This window comes from Meriones unguiculatus, chromosome 5, assembly GCF_030254825.1.
Source record: "Meriones unguiculatus strain TT.TT164.6M chromosome 5, Bangor_MerUng_6.1, whole genome shotgun sequence".
Lineage (NCBI taxonomy): Eukaryota > Metazoa > Chordata > Mammalia > Rodentia > Muridae > Meriones > Meriones unguiculatus.
In genome coordinates, this window is record NC_083353.1 from 133,866,099 (window position 1) to 133,871,713 (window position 5,615).

The following is a 5,615-nucleotide window of genomic DNA, read 5'->3' on the forward strand; positions in this document are numbered from 1 at the left end:
GTTTCAGTCTTCAGAGTTCCATTTCTCTTTGGTTTCTTACCCTCGCTAATGGATAGATGTTGATAAGTTAGGCATGGTGGCACTCTCTGGGAGACTAAGGCAGCCTGTGCTACAGTGGATGCAGAATGTTTACTTTTAGAACATGGTTATTTTTAGAGAACCCTTCCCTCTTGAGTGGTGAAAATGGAATTCTAGAGCTCATGCATGCTAAGTGCTCTGCCACTTAACTATCCCCCAGTCCTGTTCTTTCTTGAAATGCTAGTGTTGTATATGTAACTTTTATTTAAGGAATACATTGAGTGGAAGGTAATCAAGACTTGTACAAGTCTCTTGTACATTCATCTTCCCTATTGCCACCAATCATGCAGGAAACACCTACTTAACAACTTTTTATGCCAGCCTTGGTTAGACAGTGAGGTCTTGTTGCAAAACTTGCACACATTGTGAGATAAAATATTGGTATGTGTGTATTTATCATATGTCATGCCGTTAGTGCATTTAAAGGACAATTTTAGGATGTATATCAGTATGTGTAGATAAACCTTGTTCTTTTTAGCAGCTTTATACTTTCCCATTGTGTAGGTGGGATGACCATGACTCCTCATCTGCTTGCCTTACCTTTCAAGTGCTTGGGTGCCCCCATGCACAGCAACTATTTTCCTCTGGATGACTTGTTTAGAGACAGGGCTTCTGGTATAAACTTAAGACTTTGCCAAGGAGAAGTGGTCATCAGAGTCACTGTGTAACATGCTGGCTTTGAATTCACAATCCTGGTACTAATAGGCTTATACCTGATGCCCTTACACCTGATGCCATTTTAACTGTTTTGTTTTTTTGAGACAGGGTTTCTTCTCTGTGTAGCCCTAGCTGTCCTTTGTAGACCAGGCTGGCCTTGAACTCAGAATCTGCCTGTCTTGCCTTGCCAAGTGCTGGGATTACATGTGTATGCCACTTTGCGCCCATCAAACTGACCCTTTGATAAGGCAGAAGGATTTTAAAGAATTGTGTATGTAAGTTACTAGCAAACATTTAGCTATAATGTGGGTTGTTTGCTAGTTACTTACTGTATACTATTTCCTTACTGAATGATGAACGCTGAAACTATTTCCTTGCAGAACTCCTTATTACTCTTCAAGGAATATACATGATTATCTGAAAATGTTAATGTATTTTTCTATGAAAACAACACTGTAAAATGGAAGGCTGAGGCAGGAAGGTCACTGCTACTTCAAAGATAGTCTGGACTAGGGGGTAAAATCCTGCCCAAATCAAGAGAAAGCAAAGGTGTTTATGGAGTCAGATTTTCCTCACAATTTACTATAACCACAGAAAAAAAGTACAAGCAGATATGAAAATAGCTGTTGTAAATAAGTTATTAGACTTGAAGAGATGCAAAAACAGTCTCTACCGTTCCTCGGTCTAAATTGTGTTTTGATATTTCCATTTAGGTGTGTGTTGAGTGTTACTCTCGCTTGTATGTAGGTGCACCATGTGTGTGCCTGGTACTTGAGGTTATAAGAGGTTTTGGAACCCCTTGGGTTTGTAGTCACTGGTGGTTTTGATTTGCTTGGTGGCTGTTAGGAACAACCTGGGTCTTCTGCAAGAACAAGTATTCTTCACTGTTGAGCCAACTCTCCATCTCATTTTGAAGATTTATTCATTTTAGTTGTGTGACTGTGAATGTGTTTGCCAGTGGCTGCAGAGGCCAGAGGGCAATTTGATTCTCCTAGAACTGGAATTATAGGCAGTTGTGAGCTGCCAGGTGTGGGTTCTGGGACTTCAAGTTGGGTCCTCCGGCAGAATAGCAAGTGCTTTTACCTGTGCAGCTATTTCTCCATAAAGTTAATTTTTAAAATCTTTAACAGTTACATTGGCTGTTAATATTGTTTAATTGTTAATGTTTTTACTTTAGAAGTAATTTTTACATGTTAAATTTAGAACCTGACTTGTTAAGTGCCAATGGATGTTTTGTGGCAAATTTAAGTTCAAATAAATCTCAGCAAAAAGTTTTTGTGTTGACTTAGTAAAAGATCAGTAAATTTCTATGTTTGCAGTTCTGGGCAGTAGTATTTAGAATATTACTTCCTCCCTAATATGATGACAGATTTTCATTGAAAGAAAAACTGGGTGTTGGAGAGATGACTCGATAATTAAGAGCACTGGTTGGTCTTCCAGAGGAGTGGGTTCAATCCCCAGCACCCACATGGCAGCTCACAACTGTCTGTACCAGTTCCAGGGGATCCCATACCCTCACAGAGGCATACGTGCAGGCAAAACACCAATGCATATAAAATAAAAATAAATTATATAAAAAAAGAAAAGCACCTTGAATTTTTATGGAGGAAAAGAAAATACATATTTTATTAAGATGTGTCTGTACATTGGCTACACTGAGCTAGCACTATTCAGTGTGTTTTTTTTAATTTTCCTCCTGAGTACACGTGCTGCTTATTTCTTAAGTGCCTGGCTTAGTTGCTTAATTTCTTGAACGTTCCAGTTCCATCTGGTTTTTATTGTTTTTGGTTTTTTTTGCAGTTGGCAGGATTTTATTCTTTATTGTTAAATTATTCTTACCTGTTAAAGGTCACCTAGGTTAGGTCCATATATAGTGAGTGCCAAGGTGAATGACCTGTAGGTGTCTGGCACATAGTGACACAACAGCATCATAATAGGGTTTTGTTTGGGTTTGTTTAATTTTGTGTGTGTGTGACTTGTTTGGTTAAGGAAGAGTCTCACTGTGTAGCCCTGGCTGACCTGGAGCTTGTTAAGTACTATAGCTTGTTAATACTATAGATTAATAATAATATCAGTTTTAGAAAACAAGACCAAGCATATTTTAACCTTTTGATAGTAAAGATATAGCACAATGATCAAGTTTTAACATACATGCCTCCAAAATTAATAGATCTTAATTTACAGTATTGGTAAAAACTTGTACATAGTAACCCCTGAGTTATGAGTTTTAAAACCAACAATATAGTAGAATAATATAAAGCAATTTTAAAATTACACTTGAATCTATTATATCAGACCCATTTGCCAGAAAGCCTAGTGGTGAATCTGGATTATAGGCAGCTCATGGCAGGAGAAACAGCATGTATTAATTTAGGAATTGATAAAGACATTACATATATTGTAAAATGTAACTTTGAATTTTTATAAAAATCCATACCAATTTAAAATGAGGCTTGTTGCTGTCCTAGTCTAAAAGAAGATAAGATAAACAGAGAATTAATTATGATTAAAATTGTTCATACCATGTGGTCACCTTAAGGTTTACAGTGTAAGATTTTTTTCTTGAGAGTATTAAAAGAAACCAGAGAGTATTTTCAGTGAGATAGCAGGCAGAGAGAAACAGACAACACTTTGAGAAAAGAGAAATCAAAAACTGTTTTTTGCTTGACAGATTGCTCTTAGTGTTACTGGATAGTAAACATTTGAGTAGGGAAAATATAGGTGTAGAAGCCAGAGGTTTCCCTAAGAGCAGAGATATGAGGAAGTCGTTCCTGTGAATCAGGAAGGGGAAACAGAACCTAGACCATGCAGCTAGAGGTTCGTCAACCAAATAGCACTGCAGGTCGTGGGGTTTGCCCAGCTAAGCCTGAGAACCTCATTGTCTGGTACCAGGGCTTTGTCAACAGTAAGGCTGATCAGGTTCTTGAAGAGGAAATCTCATTTGAAGGAAAGGATAGGGACAGATAGGCAGCTTTAGAATGGAGGTAGAAGGGGCACAGTGGTCCTTTAGGGCTTATAAGAGACTGCAGTTTTGCAGCAATGAAAACAGTAGGACAGAAACAAAGTAGTAAAAGCAGCCGGCAGTGAGGGAAACCATAGCACTTTTGTTTTTTTATGACCAAGGTGGCAGCTAGCCATGTGACTGTCCTTAATGGCCCTAAGTTAAGATGGCTGTGAAACCATGGGCTTGCCCTTAGTGGAGATGGCAGTGAAGCCATGCTTCTACCTACCTTATACCAAAACCAAATGGCAGCTAGCCATGTGCATGCCTGTGGGATGGCTGTCCCAGCCTGGTTCAAAACACTCTGGGTGGGCATGGCATGGCTCATCAGAAGTCTGCACAACTGAAAACCCTCCTCTGCAAGCCAGCCTCTCCCAGCAGGCATTCCTCCAGAGATTTAAAATCTTGCCTGAGGCAGTGGTACAATTTAAAGCCATCTGTGTGTGGGCAGGGTCCCCAGCAATTGTGTAACTAACAGTAATAGTTTAGAAGCAGGCTGTGTCTCAAGTGTCAGTGTTGTGTTGTAGTTTCTCCAAGCCAATTTTGGCACACTGTGAGTGTAAGCTGTGTACTTGGAGCATCTGGCAGGACGCCAACTCTAAGCAGCAGGACAGGTGTGTGCAGTAAGGGCAGGGCAGTTGAGAAAAATCTGCTGCAGGCATCATGGTCCAATTAAGATTAAAGGGGTCCTGGCTTGACCAGACCAGGTGCTACCAAGACAGCCCTTCCCAGCCAAAGGCACCAATATTAGGACCAATGAAAATGATGATGATACAGACATCAGATTTTATATGAAAGAGGTTTATTAGATGGAGATGAAGGGAGAGAGAGGAGAGAGACATGATGGGGGAAGAGGAGGTGCCCCAACAGAGAAAGGGGAGAAGGCAAGAGAGGAAAGGGCAAGAGCCAAGAGGGAGACAAAGTGGTGAGTTGATCCTTTTAAGGAGCAATGTAACCATGCTTGCCAGGTGTAGCTACCTGGGCAACGATTCATAATGACATCATAGGTTGCTAGGCAGCTCAGAAGCAGGCTGCCTAAATATTAAAAGGCATAACTGGGAAGGAATGGATACAGAAATTGTGGTACTTTTATACAATGGAATACTACTCAGCAATTAAGAACAAGGAAATCATGAATTTTGCAGGCAAATGGTGGGATCTAGAAAAAAATCATCCTGAGTGAGGTATCTCAAAAGCAGAAAGACACACATGGTACATCCTCACTTATATAGACCTATAAGATAGGATAAACATACTAAAATATGAACACCTAAAGAAGATAAACAAGAAAGAGGTCCAGGGGTAAGATGATCAATCCTCATCTAGAAAGACAAAGGGGATGGACATTAGAAATAGGAGAAAACAAGTACCAGGACAGTAGCTTACCACAGAAGGCACCTGAAAGTCTCTACCTAGCAGTGTATCAAGGCAGATGCTGAGACCCATAACCAAACCTTCAGCAGAGTGTACGGAATCATATGAAGGAAGGAGGAATTAGTATATCCTAGAGAGCCCCACAAGGTCCAAATATATCTGAGCACAGGGGTCTTCTATGAGACTGTTTATCCAACCAAGGACCATGCATGGATATAACCTACAACCTCTGCTCAGACATAGCTCATGGTAGCTCTGTATCCAAGTGGGTTCCCTAGAAGGGGACAGGAATTGTTTCTGACATGAACTCATGAACTTTCCCTCCCCCATGATGGAGGAGCAGCCTTGCTAGGCCACAGATAAGGACATTGCAACCATCCTGAAGATACCTGATAAGCTAGGACCAGATGGAAGGAGAGGAGGACACCCCTCTTAATGGACTGGGAAGGGGGCAGGGAGGAGATGAGGGAGGGAGGGGAGGATTGGGAGGGAAAGAGGGAGAGGG